Source organism: Anser anser (assembly GCF_964211835.1).
Source record: "Anser anser genome assembly, chromosome: 10".
Classification (NCBI taxonomy): domain Eukaryota; kingdom Metazoa; phylum Chordata; class Aves; order Anseriformes; family Anatidae; genus Anser; species Anser anser.
In genome coordinates this window covers 25547534-25563547 of record NC_139730.1, presented here as the reverse complement: position 1 = coordinate 25563547, position 16014 = coordinate 25547534, and the positions used below count along the sequence as shown (strand labels likewise).

At 41.2% G+C, this 16014-nt stretch overlaps 1 pseudogene across 1 annotated transcript; it reads right to left on the bottom strand.

Moving 5' to 3' along the window:
- Nucleotides 1-540: 540 nt before the first annotated feature.
- Nucleotides 541-10922, bottom strand: LOC310904794 (ubiquitin carboxyl-terminal hydrolase 42-like; annotated as a pseudogene). Its single transcript has 15 exons — nt 10694-10922; nt 9786-9986; nt 8590-8700; nt 8327-8429; nt 8096-8163; nt 7869-7939; nt 7256-7338; nt 5914-6025; nt 5413-5553; nt 5119-5219; nt 4517-4658; nt 3128-3837; nt 2669-2757; nt 1240-2340; nt 541-739 (listed from the first exon to the last, which is right to left on the bottom strand). The product of its transcript is annotated as a ubiquitin carboxyl-terminal hydrolase 42-like (transcript).
- Between the last annotated feature and the right edge of the window lie 5092 nt (nt 10923-16014).

Genomic DNA, 16014 nt, shown 5'->3' with positions numbered 1-16014 from the left:
GAGGTAGAACAACAAAGAAGTTTTGACAGTATCATAATTTGTGCAGACATAAAATTCTTTCCGCTTAAACCCAATGCAAATTTGGAGACTCTTTACATGGCTTCCATCAGCGCATTCCTCTATATTCTTAAACCTATAATAGCAGGGAAAAAAAGAAAAAGACAAAAAAAAAAAAACAAAAAGGAGAAAAAAAGCAGGATTTTTACATAGTACATATTTTTACATATTACATAGTTTACATATCCCTCCACATGCTGTTCTGAATAATAGCCAAAATATTCATAGCCACTGTATTTGTTCTCCCCACACAGCTGAAAAAACAACATTTGAAACATATTTTTCAAAACATATTTTAATATCCAGCAGACTGTTCAGTCATCAAGCATTTAAAGACTGTTTTAGATAATCTCTAGATTAATCTAAAAGGAATCCCATAAACATGCTGCAGCCGCTTACCTTTAATATACTCGCTGGATGCGATGTTTCTTCCTTTCACCTGCACTGGAAGGCTTCCCTTCCTTGTGAGGTTGTTTACTGCCCTCACTTCTGCATTGCTCTCATAAAGAGCCATCTGGAGGATGGGATTCTTCCTTCTTCTCCCGGGTTTTCTTCTGGAAACGAGGATCTAAGTGTTCCAAGAAGCCTTTCACTTTCCTGATGTTTCTCCTTTTTCTTCTTTTTGTTACGCTTGCGATTGGCATTGTCAAAGTGGAGCGCAGAGAAATACAAATCATAAAGTCTGAAAGAAACATGCAAGTTAAAAAGAGAAAAAAAGATGTGGCACTTGTTGCATACAGGAAACTTTATTTATTTTACCACAGGCGATGATTTGCCGCATGTCAGCTATTTTGTGGTACTTTGTGCACATGTAACTTCCTTTAGATGCAGCAAACTTAAGCCCTCAGATTGAAGGACCATAGGTCCTGGTTGGTACACAGATCATTAACAATGGTTAGCTCTGGAATATGTGCAAGTAAAAAAAAAAAAATATTTTAACCTAATCCAGAATGGTGTGCAGATGTGATTCGAACTACGTGGTCCAAAGCTAGTGCTCTGACACAATTCAGCAATACCTTTCCTGTCTTCACTGATCAACCTAATGATCCCCAGTCATGATCCCCAGCCAGATTATGCTATCTAAATAACTCAGAAACTATGAAAAAAAAAAAACAAAACATGAGAAGCACCCAGAAAAGAATTAGGAAAAAAAATGCTGATTAGGCTGGAATCCCTGCTTACTTGGAATCCTTCTCTCCCTGTTTATCTTCAGACTTCTTTTTCTTCTAGAACTTCTTATATTTTTTCATGTTTTCACCACCTAAAACCTCCTTTTCTACCTTTCTGCGTTGCCTTTCTATTTCACTTTCACTACCTTCTGCACGAGTATATTGTCTTTTTCTGTTTCCTTCTTTTGCCTTTTTCTGGCGACAGTTCTCCAAATGAGCTGACACAGGTGGAAGTGCATGTCTCTCACGCGAATGTTTTCCAGAATGTTGCTGAGCTACTGAGCAACGATGTGAGTCTGCTCTGGGTGTGCTAAAGTGATGTACATCTTCCTCTCGCAAGAGGGAACCTTGAGGCCATCTGCTTTTGTAATGATAACGCTTATGTGACCTGCTGGAGTAAGTCTGAGTCAATTTGTCAAAGTCTTTATCACCGTGAGAGAACTTTCTCTCTCTACTGTCTCCTGCTGCATGAGGTGAATAGTAATCCTTGTAATAGCTACATTTTTCCCATTTCCGTGGTTCATCTTGATAGTATCTTTCTCTGCTCCAACTTCTTTCCCCTTTGGAATGGTAATATCTAGCGCTATCTTGTTCTGATCTTCCTCTGCTTCGAGATCTGTACTTTGAATATTTTACTGGTCTTCTGCCATTATCAGGGCTGTTCCTTTCACTATGGGAAGATCTGTACCTGCTTCCCTCCCAATACTCCTGCTTGTGACGCTTTTGCTTAACAACTTCCACACTCCGAGAGCACCTTCTCTTGCTGGAATGACCATCTTTTTGACTCTCCTTCTCTTCAGTAGGAGAATGTTCCCTCTTTCTCTGGTAACGCTCTTTGTCAGATTTTTTAGTCTCGTCCTTTGTATCTTGGCATCTATCTGTAACAGCTAAGGAGGAAAGGTTTTTAGAACTACATTCACTGTCAGACTTTAGAGGGGAAGTTTGCCGCAATTTCTCACCAGTCTCAGAAGACTCTTTGATGTAGAAAACATTTTCTTCTGAAATCAGTTCATGTTCTTTTGATCTTCTTGGTTTCTCCTTGTCTCCACGGTCATCACATTGGTACTGTTCAAGGTATTCATCATTCTCAGTAGATTTCGGAGGTCCCGGGACACTGCACAAAATAAAAACACGTTTCCGTCTCCCTCCACCTGCTGCTCTGAGAAAAAAGGGGTGGGGGCGACGGGGGAACAGCCAATGTTTCTCCAGATAATGGAGAAAAATGGAAAAACATTCTATGAAGAAACACAAGTTCTCCGCGAGGCACCAGCCTGCATCAGAGTGCTATGCACAGTGTCGATCATTAGTTCTGTTCGCAACACTGGCCATACAGTACGGAATTCTACTGATTTAAATCCTTCCATTAAATAGTATTAGTAGACAGATAAAACCGCAATGAACTTCCATAAAATCTTGTCTTAATCAGACTGTGCTCATTTTACCTTCTTTCCTCTGACAAGCTGTTCAGCTGGCTGGCCGTGAGGGATTCCATGATGACTTCTCGAGGGACTGGAGGCATAGCTCCAGGCATCTGCAACTAAAACGCACAAGTCAGCAGACAGAAAAAATACCATTTGTGCTGAGGACTAGTCTTCTCAGAATTTCTACATTAAATGCTAAGCAAGATCGCTTTGTGTTGTATGCATTATCTACACTTCAAAGATAACGCCAACTCACCTCCCAAAATCTACTTTATGAAACTTAAGAATTTTTATCTCAGCTCAGCTTAAGCTGACAAGTTCTAATGTCAGCTCAGCTCTGCAAATTCTAATGGCATAATATCACAAAGGGTTACGATCAAATTTGTGCTGTGTTTTCTCAGCATTTCGCCTGAATTAGGAACATGATAAACACTCCCGAATACATCGTGGGTGAGAAATTCTCGATGGAGCAAACTACTATGTTTCAAGCAATCCGTTTGTTTTAGAAACGAACATCTCACAAGGTTTAACAGGTTCAACTTGGCAAGTGGAATCATCAAGTTTCAGTCCGTTTTCTTTAGATTCATGAACTAAACTAATAGCACCATTCAGTGAATCAGTGTTTGGCAGCTCATGCTGGGATCTTCCTTCATCAGCATTCTGACAGGAAGAATGGGAATTCTGTGATGTACGGACTACCTTTCCAACCAAAATTCCACATTGCATTGCAATTCCTTTTAAATAAGCCCTTTGACTCCTCCTCAGATTTTCCTGAAGATTCTGCACCGTAAGGGACTGTGTTATCAGAGCTGAGTTTAGGATTTCCATTCACCTTTGGCTCCACAAAAATTTCAGCAGAAACTCTTTTTTTTTTTTTTTTGTATTTGTATTTGCTTCATTTGCTTTACCGAATTTGTGATTGTGGATGAAGGAACAGCCTTGTAGAGATCTTCATCCTCCACAGCACTGCTAAGACAGTCAGGCTGTGACACAGTCTGACGAGCAGGCAATTTATTGTGAATACTGATGGTGATCTTCTGGTTTTTTGACGTATCAGTAATTGAAGGCCTGGTAATCGCCTGTTCTTGAACACAGGCCATTGGTGGTGCTGAAGATGGCCTTTTTAGGGTGACACCAGTGGTATTTGCATCCTCTTTTATGGATCCATTTCCATTTAAACGACTTGAATTCTGTATTTAAAAAGAAGAAATTGCAAGACGGGTTAATGCAAACACTCCATTTAACATTTTTAAACATGTCATTCTCCTACTAAGTATTTCTACAAATGGTCTTAACACCTAAAAAGCAAAAAACACTGCCCTTAAAAGATAAATGCAAGTCCCATAAGTGTATTTAATTCCTGCTTTTGGTTTACTGCATATTGATATCAAATTAACATCATTTTTGAAAACCATCCAAACAACTTAACATTGCCTAAAGCTATTCCCAAATATATTTAGTTTCCCCTTTAAACATACCCCAAAAAGCCTGGAATAATTGTTCTGGTGCTCAGGAATAAGACAATTTGGTTTCCCTGTCTTAGCTAAAGTGACGTCGATAGGAAAAACAAGTCCTCTTTTAAATGATTCGAGGATTAGTACACTCTACTTAAATTGTCAAAGAGCGTAGCTCTCTGTGCTTTACAAAGCTGTCTAGGAGGTATAAACAATGGAGTCGCATGGCTGCGCAATTCAGCAGTAACCACTGTTTGAATGACTCTGGCTGTAGCATGAGGGCTGTGAAGACAGCTGCAGCGTGGGAAGGAAAACAAAACAAAGATGCCAAAAACCAAACAAAAAACCCCACACCAAACCCCAAACCCACTGTCCGTTTGGTGCCATTATCTGCCCTCCCGCTTCCCTAAATTACCTTAATCATATGAGGAGGAAGTCGTGGTCCCAGAAATCCAGCCTGCTTACTGTTAGCCCCCCGCTGACCAGGGGGGAATGAACAGGGATAAGACGGTGCTGCTAAGTAAAAAGCACGTTCTCCGAGCGTCAAATCATAGCGCCTTCAGAAAAGAGCAGTGATCTCAGTTTAGTTTTTCTTTCGGCCTACTCTTGGATTAAATCCCATCCTATAATTTTATAGGAACAGTTCATACGATATGGAAGCCTTCTCTACAGAAGACTTAGCCAAGACTACAAACTGAAAAGTAGGTAACAGTCTTCCTACTATGACTATCACTTTCAGAGCAATAATTCATTCTTACACCACAGATGGCCTTCATTTCTCTCCTTCTCTAAATTAGCCAGCTACAGATAACACATATACAGCAATTTACACAAGTGCTGCAGTTTAAGGCCAAGCAACAAAAGATAATAAATGACAGAGAATTTCAGGTTAGACAGAACTGAATTAGAGAAATAATCATCTTTTCCTGGGAGAGAAAGAAAAACACTTGCAAAAAGAAAAGTATCAATAACAGGAGAGTAAATCTCTTCTGAACACATTTGAATACTTGTTATTACCTGATATAAAAAAGTAAGTAAGCTTGCTGACCAAGAACTCTTTTAATGTCAGTACGGACTACTTTTGCATCATTCATCTGATACCAAAGTCCATTACCAGCCTGCAAATAAAGACAACGATATCTTTAGATGAATTGCATGTTTTCCAAATGAAATCACAGATAGCAATAAAATACACACGTGTCAAATAAACATATAATGAAATCTTTTTCCCTAGAAACAGTACTACTAGTAACACTTGAACTGGTTTGCCAGCACAACCTTTACCCTGTTAGAAATGATGTCGACTTCTACCTTTATGTAGCATACATAGTGTCCTGAGCGACAGTTGATACCATGATGCACCAGCACCGCATATAAGGCATAGATGAGTGGTTCTCCACTTGATTGAGACATGTAGGCTCGGAGGTCCAAATACTCAGGATATTTTACTTCCTAAAGAGAGACCAAGAAGATAGAAAAATTATATCAGAGTACTTCGCGGACTAGCCAGAGAAAAACACTTCCAAAAAACAGAGACTGGAATTATATGAATATATCTCTTGATTCACTAAAAATAAGTCTTCCCATAAGCAACGTTTAATACTAGAAGTTGCAGACAACTGTTTTCTGATGAATTAGCCTTCTCAGAGGAAAGTATATGCTTCTTGTCAAGCAGGAACTTTACTGATATTAAGAGAAAGAATAAGCCGTAGTCGTTAGTCTACAATTATTGTCTGAAAATATTAACAACTTTCAGCTTTGGGGGATGTCCCATTACATGATGACAGAGTTGCATTACAGCGGGAAATATACCTTGTTGATCTTTCCACCTGTGAAATCTGCAAATCTTTTCAGTGATATTGTGAGAACGTTGGAAGAACGGTGTATGGTAAATCTCTTGGATGCAGGAACCATCTTTTTACACCTTAAAAACAAGCAGAGACAAGTGTTTGAAAGCATCATCTTTTTTGCCCCCAAAACAAACTCGTTTTAATGTCTCATGCATGCTTATGCTATTTGAATGATATTTACTTGCATCATATGTTTGGTTTTTTCTTTTCATAAACCCATGCACTGCATGTCACGTTTGTTAATACAGAGAAGAAGGTAAGTTTTACCAACAACTCAGAGCATAGCGGGAACAGGAATCTCTCACGAAAGCGTATTACCAGGGAGTTATAAAATATAAACAAAAAATAGTAAAAATGAGTTATATATAAGACTAATAACAGTTATCAGCAATGGAAAAAGTACTGTACATGTGCAAGGCCTTTCCTTTTAAACTCACAAAAAGACGGAAAATTCTGGCTTTAAGTGTGACTGAACCGATCACACCTCAAAGAGCACATTAAGGAAGGACCATGCAATTCAGATGTGAGGTGCTATTACAGTTCTTTCTCTTCCTCAGACATCACTTATGAGAATCCTGAATACGCTGCATGTTGCTTTCTAGGATCCGCAGGCCAAGACGAACCTGGGATTAAATTGCTTTAATAACCTATTGGACGCTCTTGATTCGACACCCTAATTTCCTTAGTATCCAACAACAAGAAGTGGATACTGCATTTTTCATTTAGAGGGGTCAGGCATGAATTCTACAGAACTGAGCCGGGCACTCTGTGCTTTTCTGAGGGGATGTTTGACTAACAGCTTGTTTTGCCAAACCATCTTATGCAAATATTCAATTGTTTCTCACATACGTAGAAACATCTTACATATTGATCAGCACAGAGAGCGCCTGAACTCAACAGGGTTTCCCTGTGCACGGGTTAGGCTTAAGGGAGCTCATTTCGGACATTAGTCCACATCGACAGGTTTCACAGTTCAAGAGCTGTGCAAGACGCTGTTTAGTGAGCCAGCACAGGCTGCTAACATTCATTACCACAGAGCCAGCTCACATTCCCTGACACTCAATCTAACTTTGTTTCACAGTGAACGCTAGGACCTGTAGGAACCTGCTGCTGCCTTCCACTCCAAATCATTCTCCATAGCTCCTTGCTCCAGCTCACCACTACTAGAAAATGAAGCAACAACAACAACAACAATGCTGCGTCTCCTTATTTCTAAATGAAGTTAAAGGATAACTTACGCTCTAAGTCATGCAATACATAAAACTAATATCTAGCATTAAGACATAATTAGTTAATAATCTCACTCGCTACATTTGTAGCAATTCTCTCCATCCAGCTCTTCAGGTTTCACAAATAGTTCTAGAGCTCTGGTAACAGATGAAACCGCCTAGAGGAGTGAGAGAGAAGAGCGTAAAGTCACTGTAAATTCAAAATTCCAGAGACGCACTAGGAGTTTATAAGAGAACCTGACTAACACATACTTAAGCGATCTACTATGAGCACTGTCAAGAAGGAGGCAGAAAGAGCATGCTCAGCGTTTACCTCACCTGGAAGTCATTCTACTTTGAAACAAATCATTTTCCAGTAACGCAGACAGCATCTATAGTGTGCTTTGTCATCAATACTGGCAACAAATCCAACAGTCTAACAATTAGACGTATATTGAGGTAGAACAACAAAGAAGTGTGACAGTATTATACTTTGCGCAGCAATAAAATTCTTTCCCCTTAAACCCAATGCAGACGTGGAGACTACAGGGGTTCCACAGAAGGACAAAGTCCAATCCACTTTCTAACCACCACCAAGCTCTTATATTTTAACATTGTACGTGGTTTGGTTTTTTAAGTTAAACAAGTTTAATTTAGAAAGTTATACATGTACTTAAACATCATGAATTATATTTACAAAACCTCCTACCTTTACATCCAAAGTGATATCAAGAAATGCCTCATACGTATCCGAAACTGCTTTGCAATTCAAGCACTTCACTGGAAGCAAAATATAAATGCTTAACAACACGTGAAGGAGACTAACTGTCCACATTCAAGTTGTCGATAGATACTACTTCAGACAAACTACAGACTGCTTTACTACCGACAAAAGACACAGATCAGTTCTAAGGACAGGAATATTTTTAAAAGTACCTCTTGATCTTAGAAATCCTCCAAATATTTGATGAATGATGGTGGTAGCTTGAGAAGATCTGTCCAATCTGGAAATAAATTATAATCAGACCTCAGAAGATTTAAGGCACACAGTTAACTCTTCAAAGAGTTTTATGAAAACCAAGGATGACCTAGACTTTCAGTTTTGATAGTAAATAAAGGCCTAAAAGGTGCTAGAGAACGTATAAAAGTGAATTTGTTTATGCTTACTTGGTGCTTCCATTCAAGCACGCTTCCTGCATAGCATCAACAGTATAGCGCAAGAACTCGTGTGCGTCTTCTTGACTGCCAAAACGGAAATGTTGTCCTATTCCTAAATAAGAAGATGATAGTATTCACCTCATTTAAAAATGAAGTAATTCTCCTGTTTCTAAAATCTCTCTTCTTTACAGTGTTAAAACCATTTATACACATCAAATAATTATTTGAAGATTACAAGATGCTGAAAAAGAAACACATCTGAAGCCACTTACGACTGAGATTATTGATAACACGCGTAGGCTCGATGGCATCAACAGTGCAACGCAGGGCCTGGTTAATGTGAGTCTCCATCGTGCACATCATGCAAAAATCTTGTTCACGACCTGAAGAGTGAAAGAAGAAAGCATCCCAGTCTAGCGAAACAGACATAACTACAAACAAACATATAAGTAACATTTAAACTATAGATACAATATCCACTCTCCTTGTCCCAACAGTCTCCTAACATTTCATTTCACACAACTTTATAGAATAAAAATATCCATTAAGCCTGTATTCAAGTGCATTTTGTGATGAGAAATCTAAAAGACTACTGCAAAGTCACGTTTGTAAAGGCTGACAGGAATGTGAACTCCACAGGTTGCAAAATGTATGAGGAAAGAATATTTGACCTTGATGATACAGCATTAAGAGAACGTGGGTTATTTTCAGCACAGTGCTGTCAGGTGAGCTTCATGATACAGAGCTACGAGTCCTTTGGGAGAAAGGAAAAATTACAGTAATGTATGTAATAGTACTTCTGCCCTCCTTTTTTCAACAGGATTCTCAACTGAAACGATTTCTATATACAGGAAGAAAACAGTTAAATTTCTAGGTATCGATACAAAGATACCAGCCTAAAAAGCATACAGGTTTAGTACAACATTTACTTTATAGTACAACATTTTATTTAGGACAAAATCAGTCTAGATTTTAATACAGTCCCACAAAAAAATCTAGTCGTGTTCATAACAGCTCATATTGCTTTCTAGGTTTTTTTTTTTTTTTTTTTTTTTAATTGGTTCAACAACGAACAGACCATTTATTGTAGTGCATTATGGAACCTCGGCTGTGCAGACTAAAGACCTATGATGCCAACATCCTAAATTTTATTGCCTTTCTAGCAGCAGGAAGCCCAAATAGCCCAAATGCCAAATGTTCATTAAATGCATTACTGTCCAATGCACTTCATTATTCCCATGAAGCAAGAAAAGATCCTTTTAAAAAAACAAACAAACAAACAAACAAAAAAAACACATGGTGCATTAAACGCACTCCATATGCTATTCCGAGCCCACTGCTAATACAATGCTCAAAGCCAGCGTCTACAGGTAAAATCAGACAAGTAAGTTTGTCTCACAGAATCACTGCTGTTCTTTCACCTTCACAGCTATCCAACAGATTTAAAATACTGTTAGAAAGTACTCACATGACTGGCTGTGCTCAAGAGAAAGCATGTAATTGGCAAGTGGGGGGGTGTAGGTCAAACACTGTAGAGTAGCATTAAGAAAACACGTGTTGCCAAGATTGTACAGGCCAACTCCAACACTTTGTGTTTCTTGCCAATCCATACGTATCTTCTCAGGTGGAAAAAGAATCCTTTGTGGCGGAGCAATTCCATCATTAACAACTGCAAGAAAGTTATATTTAAAAAGAGATTTTGTTTGTTTGTTTCTAAGAAAGGTATTAAGTATATATAGGTATAGTGAATATATAAAGTATATATAGGCATAGTAAAAATACTATTCTGCGGGAGCACCTAGAGGAACTAGCTACAATCCAAAACAGAAAAACTTATTGCAGACACCTTTAATACCGCCATCTTCAAATTGGCTGGTCAACACAACGTTTTGGGAAAAAAAAGTTTAGTCAACCATTTTAATTTCTTCCTTATTATATGCTTTTTTCCTTATTATAACTTCAACCACAAACTTAGACTTGAAATTATATGGTAATAAATGCAAGGACAATGTAAAAACAAATAACTAGGAATGACGGTACCCCTACAAATATCAGATCTTTTCCTGAGCAATCTTAACATTCAAAAACCTGTGAATAATGGAACCTGTGAATAGCAACAATCAAACACTTTTCTTTGCAAAACAGAAAAGATATGGATGAATCAGTGCATTACAAAATGCTCCCCACATTTCTCTGTCGACTGTAAATATATCAAAATTAATTTCTGTAACGTCAGTCACTTCAGTTGCCTTAGGAGAATCGCTTTGGAAGTCTTTATTCACAGTAGTCCTGTTCTCTATCAGTGCAACAAGCAAGAACTACCACTTTCTACTTTTGTTTTGAAGAAAACGGAGGCAGGATAAAGCGCACACTTACTTAGATCTCTTTGGGCAAAAGGCTTAGATTTTTCAGAGGATCTACAATAAATAGCACCTCCACATCCTTGGGCCACAGAGACTTGGCTTGAATCTTCTGCAGGTGGTATCCGGCCCCAGTTTGCGGTGCGTGACATCAGTTTTTTAGTACTCGGTTTCTTGGATTTGCCAGACCGCCTTGAAGATGGCTTTTTAGACTTTGAAGATTTGGGCTTGTTAACTATGGTCATTGTTCTCATCTGCGACAGAGACAAATGTTCTGGCTGACGTAAGAATACCAAGAAGCATTCCAAGAAGAAAAGAGTAGTAGAAGTCCTGTCACTTAATCTCAAAGAAACGGCCTTGAAGAACTAACTTGCTGGTATGAATGATTTAAAAGGAATCCCCAAACTAAACACACAAAGGAAAAATTTCCATCAAAACTCTATCAGTATTACTTTTAGCTTCTGCAGAACTAGTGGCTGATGCCATTTCTTTCACTTTCGTAGGATTTTAATCCATTACAACTCTGGAGTCTTTTTAATATAAAAATGCAAATGACATTCTCTGAGGGGAATCAGTTATTTATTGCATTTTTGGAGCTTTGCAATTATCTATTAATTATTACCTATTATCTAATAGATAATGGTTGCGATTTATATATAATTGTTGCTCACGCTAGTAATGGAGCACTATTACTTTACTGCCTGCGCTTTTCTGCTTCGTGTGCACAAAGGTACCTGCATTTCGCTGCTACTTTACTTCTGTCTTTCCAGGGCTCACCCTCTACCTCACTGTCTACTGCACCAGTCATGATGGCTTGGTTGTGATTCTGTAATGAGCCTAGCTTTTGAATACACTTTTTCTGGGCGTCACTTTGTGATAGCAAGTTAATTTGTGAGGGCTTATCACCTATGACCTGCTTCTCAGTAGGTACACGTTTGGCCTCTGTTAAGCAGAGAGTCAATCACAGCTTAAGATTTTGTCCAAGATGCCATTCACGAAACTGAGTTTAACCTTGACAGAACTGAGTTTAACCTTTAAACCTGAAGCTCCGTTAAAGAATAAAGCAGCACCCAAGCCAGGAAATAGAAGTTAATCGTCACTTTACCCTGAAACGCACGTAAAGCCGGTGAGCTATTCTGTGCTGGCAGGATTGCTGCCGGGATGGCCGACGAGGCGGCGGGCACAGGGGGCCACAGGACCTGCTCCCCGGGGCCACAGGTCCTGTCACAGGGGGCTGCCGGGGGTCTCCAGGCGCCGGGAACAGCGGCAACAGCGGGGACAGAGGGGACAGCAGCGACAGCAGCCGCCACCTCAGCCGAGGCCGTCTCCACAACTGCCACAACGGCCTCGGAACGCCGCCCAACTCGGAGCTCCAGCGTGACGCCTTTTCAACCTGGCCGCGGTGCTCACGGCTAAAAGCAGAGCGTTTCCTCCGGCGTGTCTTTACTGTCGGTGCCGGACCGGCCCTCACCCCGAGCTCTCCCTGCCGGGAGGGCTTTGCGGTTGGGGTTTCCCTCCCGCCGCCGCCGCGGGCAGGCCCCGCGCGCAAGCTGTCCGCGCTGGGGAGCGGCATGTCGCCCGCGGCGAGAGCCCGAGGGCGCGACACGAAAAAGCCCCGACACGAAAAAGCCCCGACGTGCGGGCGAGGCGGCGGGGAGGCGGCTCTGAGGGAGCGGCCGCTTCGCCCCGCCGTCCTCCTCCCCTCCCGGGCCGCCCCGCCGAGCCCCGTGCGCCTCAGGTGCTGCCCTGAGAGGGCGCTCGGGCACTGGGACAGCTGCCCAGGGCAGTGGTCGTGGCACCGAGCCTGACGGGGGTCCAGAAGTGTTTGAACAATGCTCTCAGACATAGGCTCTGCTTTTGGGGTGGTCCTGTGTGGAGCCAGGAGTTGGACTCGCTCATTATTGTGAGCCCTTTCCACCTTGGGATGTTCTCTGATTCTAGGTCAGCAATCCATTATCTGATGAGAGGTGTGGAGTCATTCGAAGGGAAGAGAGACCAAAACACTTCTGGTTTCCAGAAGCGGGTATTTGGTAACCAAACCGATGATTCCTTTTCTTCTAGAGCGAGTAGCAGCAGGGATCCGCTTTACAATATGCTGGCAACAAGGAAACGAAGAATTGCAAACAAGACGTAGGACTTGAGCAGCAGCTTGTATACATGCATCAGCTTATGAATGAGCACACAGCTGAGCGATAATGCAAAAATTGGACAAACTAAGAGAAGACGTTAACTGTAAATTTTATAGGTATACACTTTACTATGACGTAAGAACTGGGCAAGACCTTTCAGGGAAAAGAGCTGTTGGCATGTAATTTGAAGTAAGCTTCAAATCCCAGAGGATGATTTTGTTGGAACTTTATTCAGCTGAAAACGTGGAAGCCTTGTTTCTGCTTGTGTTAGTTACAGCTCCAGTTTACTTTGGTTGGGAGGGAAGGCATTCCAGGCTAATGTGCTGTACCTGTTCCTTCAGCTCGTTGTCCATAAACGGAGGAGCAAATGAAATTCTTTGAATCTCCATTAAATGCAGCACTACAAAGCGGAGTAGAGGGCGATTTGGCACTTAATTTTTCTGTAAGCAGAAAACCCAACAGAATCTCCACAACAGTTTTCAAATCTTGTCCTGCAGTAAATGACCAGCTGAGTGAAGCTTGCATTTAGAGTATGTGCTCCTACGTTAGAGGGAAATAGCTTTTCCTCTTCAGAAGTGCAACTGAGTGGTGAACTGGCAGCTACGTAGGGAACTAGTTGTACCAAAGGGTTTGTGTTGAAGGCACAGAAAAATATGCAGGTCCCAACAGTAAAGGATTGTCTGTAGGCATCACACTGAGTACAGATGTTGTCCGCGAGTTCGTGCCCAGTGCACCGCGCCAATAAGCACCCAGAGTCGGAATGCACACCAAGGTCTTTTAATTACATAATTAATTACAGAACTCTGCAGAGTCAGGTACTTGGCTATCTTTCGCAAAGCAAGCACACCTCTGACTCGAATCACCGTCATTCATACACAGGAAACTTGTGAAAACTCTCTCTTTGGCTCCTTTTGATTGGTTATTACAGCTCACCTAACTTTTCTCTACTGAGCTTGCGCATTACAGAGGAACACCGGGGGGGGGGGGGGGGGGGTGGTGGTACAGGAGGAGGGGGACACACACCGAATCCCACATTAGCAAGGATTATCATTTTGACAGGTGTGATTTCTAATGTGTTAATGACCCTTAATGAGCAAAAGGTTACTACAGGCCAGTCTGGAGCTGGTTTTCTCCTTCTTGTTTTTTCCCTTTTATCCCTTCTCTTCCTTGCTTCTGCTAGCTCAAGGCTACCTGTCTCTCTCCTTCCTTATTTTCTCAGCTAAAAGACTACACAAGCTACAGGCCTCCCTATTTTCTTCAAGGTTTCCTTGCTTTTCTCCCAGCTTTGGGACTACACAGGTGTGCTTTGATATTTGCCAGTATAGCTAAAACTCATGCCAGTCTGCTCACGCACAATAAGCAGTAAGAGTTAAGGACTGGTTTCATCTGCTTTTTACATAGTAACATCCTCCTTATGTTTTAGATATGCTGTAGTTAAAGCTTAAAGTAGTTCAAGTAGTTAAGTTAAAGGAGTAAAGTTACTCCTTGTGGAGTAATTGCCTTAAGTGACTAGGCATTATAAGCACCCCTCCATCCCAAAAGCTACCCGCCTCCAAGGGGCAACCACCCCTCACTGAGCACATCCTCTGAATTTCTCGGAGCCTGTACCTTTAAACGCAAGCGAGGTAATTTCTACCAATCACAACCAAGATACGCATGACTGGAGTCACTCAAGCTCCACCTAAAAGATAGAAAATAATATAAATTGGCTTAAGAGAAAGGGAATGTTGGGGAAGATACTGTCACGAAGAATACCTTCTGACATCAGTCGACAGGCTGAGCCTCTCACCCCTCCCCCCCCCCGCCCACTGGGATGCTGCGAGGTAAGATCTGAACGCTTGGTTATACCAGGCGTCTCCACGGAAACTTAGAAATCTCTAGCGTCTTTATGCTTTTTAACATCTTAATACCTAGGCCGTGTACCTGTGCATTTCATGCATGCTAGCTTGCTTTTGCAGACAGTGAATTTATCACTGGCAATCCAAAGGACCTGTGTATCTGTTGCCGTAATAAACTGCACTTAATTGCATTGTTCCTGGCCGTGACAGTTCTCCTTGAACGCGACTAGAGCGAGGGCGTGCTGCGTTGTTGGTGGATCCGTGGCCGTGATAGTTCAGTACCCTGAAGCCGACCGGACCCGTAACGGTCAATCGGCTACACCCCTTAATGCGACACTACTAAAGGAAGAAGATGACAGGGCTTGCATTAGGCACGAGTTGCATTAGGCTTTGCATGTGAAAACATCCCCAAATAATTTCACATGGATTTAACGTTTTTAAAGGGAAAAAAACAGGAAGGTGTAGTCTTTCTGTAAGCTACAGCCCTAGATAGTTAAGGCATCAGCATTCATTCCTTTGCTTGACAACAAACTATGAACATACAGAAGAGTTAAATATTTTCATTGCATTCTTAAAGGCGATTTTTCAGACTTGTGCTTCAGTTGTTGGAGTTGAAGAAATCGGTAGACGCCCTTACTTTTACGTTAAGACCAAAATCTTTATCTAAGATTGTGTTATCTAACACAACTAAACTCCCACCCCCACATGTCTTTTTGGAACTTCTGAAAGATCTTTCTGCAGTCCCACTCTGATGGTCTTTCAGTTGTTGAACCTGAGCTGTGCCTACCGCACCAACGAATGCTTTCATGACACAGTATTTTGTCAAAGCAGTTTTGCTTCTTGGAGCTACAGAAGCAGCTCTGGCTACATGATAGGGAACTGTGCTGCACTGGCAAAAACAGACTTACTTACAGACTTAACACCACTTGCTAACTTGATCTATTTCAAATCTCATTTTAACTTTAAAGAGCAATCAGTTTTGCGGTTCCTGTCTTACTAAGTTGCCTTGTTTTGCATGGAAGGTCAGCCTGTGAATGTTTTGCTTTATTGCATGCTTCAAAAAAAGGCTGAGAGGAAGAGACTGGAGGAACCTTTTCTATTCTATAGACTTTCCCCCACGAATGTGGAATTGCAGGCTACTTGGATGAATGTTCGAATGTAAGGGAGCAAGCCTCAGCCAAAGGAGGTAGAATCCTTGCTTAAGAGGAAGTAGCAGTGTGGGGACATCTTTGCTTAATGGGAGCCGTTTAAACTCTTCATAGAAACTCAATAAGCTCTACATCTTATGTTTGGAAAGCAGTATGGTTACGCAGCTGCTAACCTAATGACTTGAGTCTTCTGCTCTGCAACCACGTTTTGTTTTCAAGCAG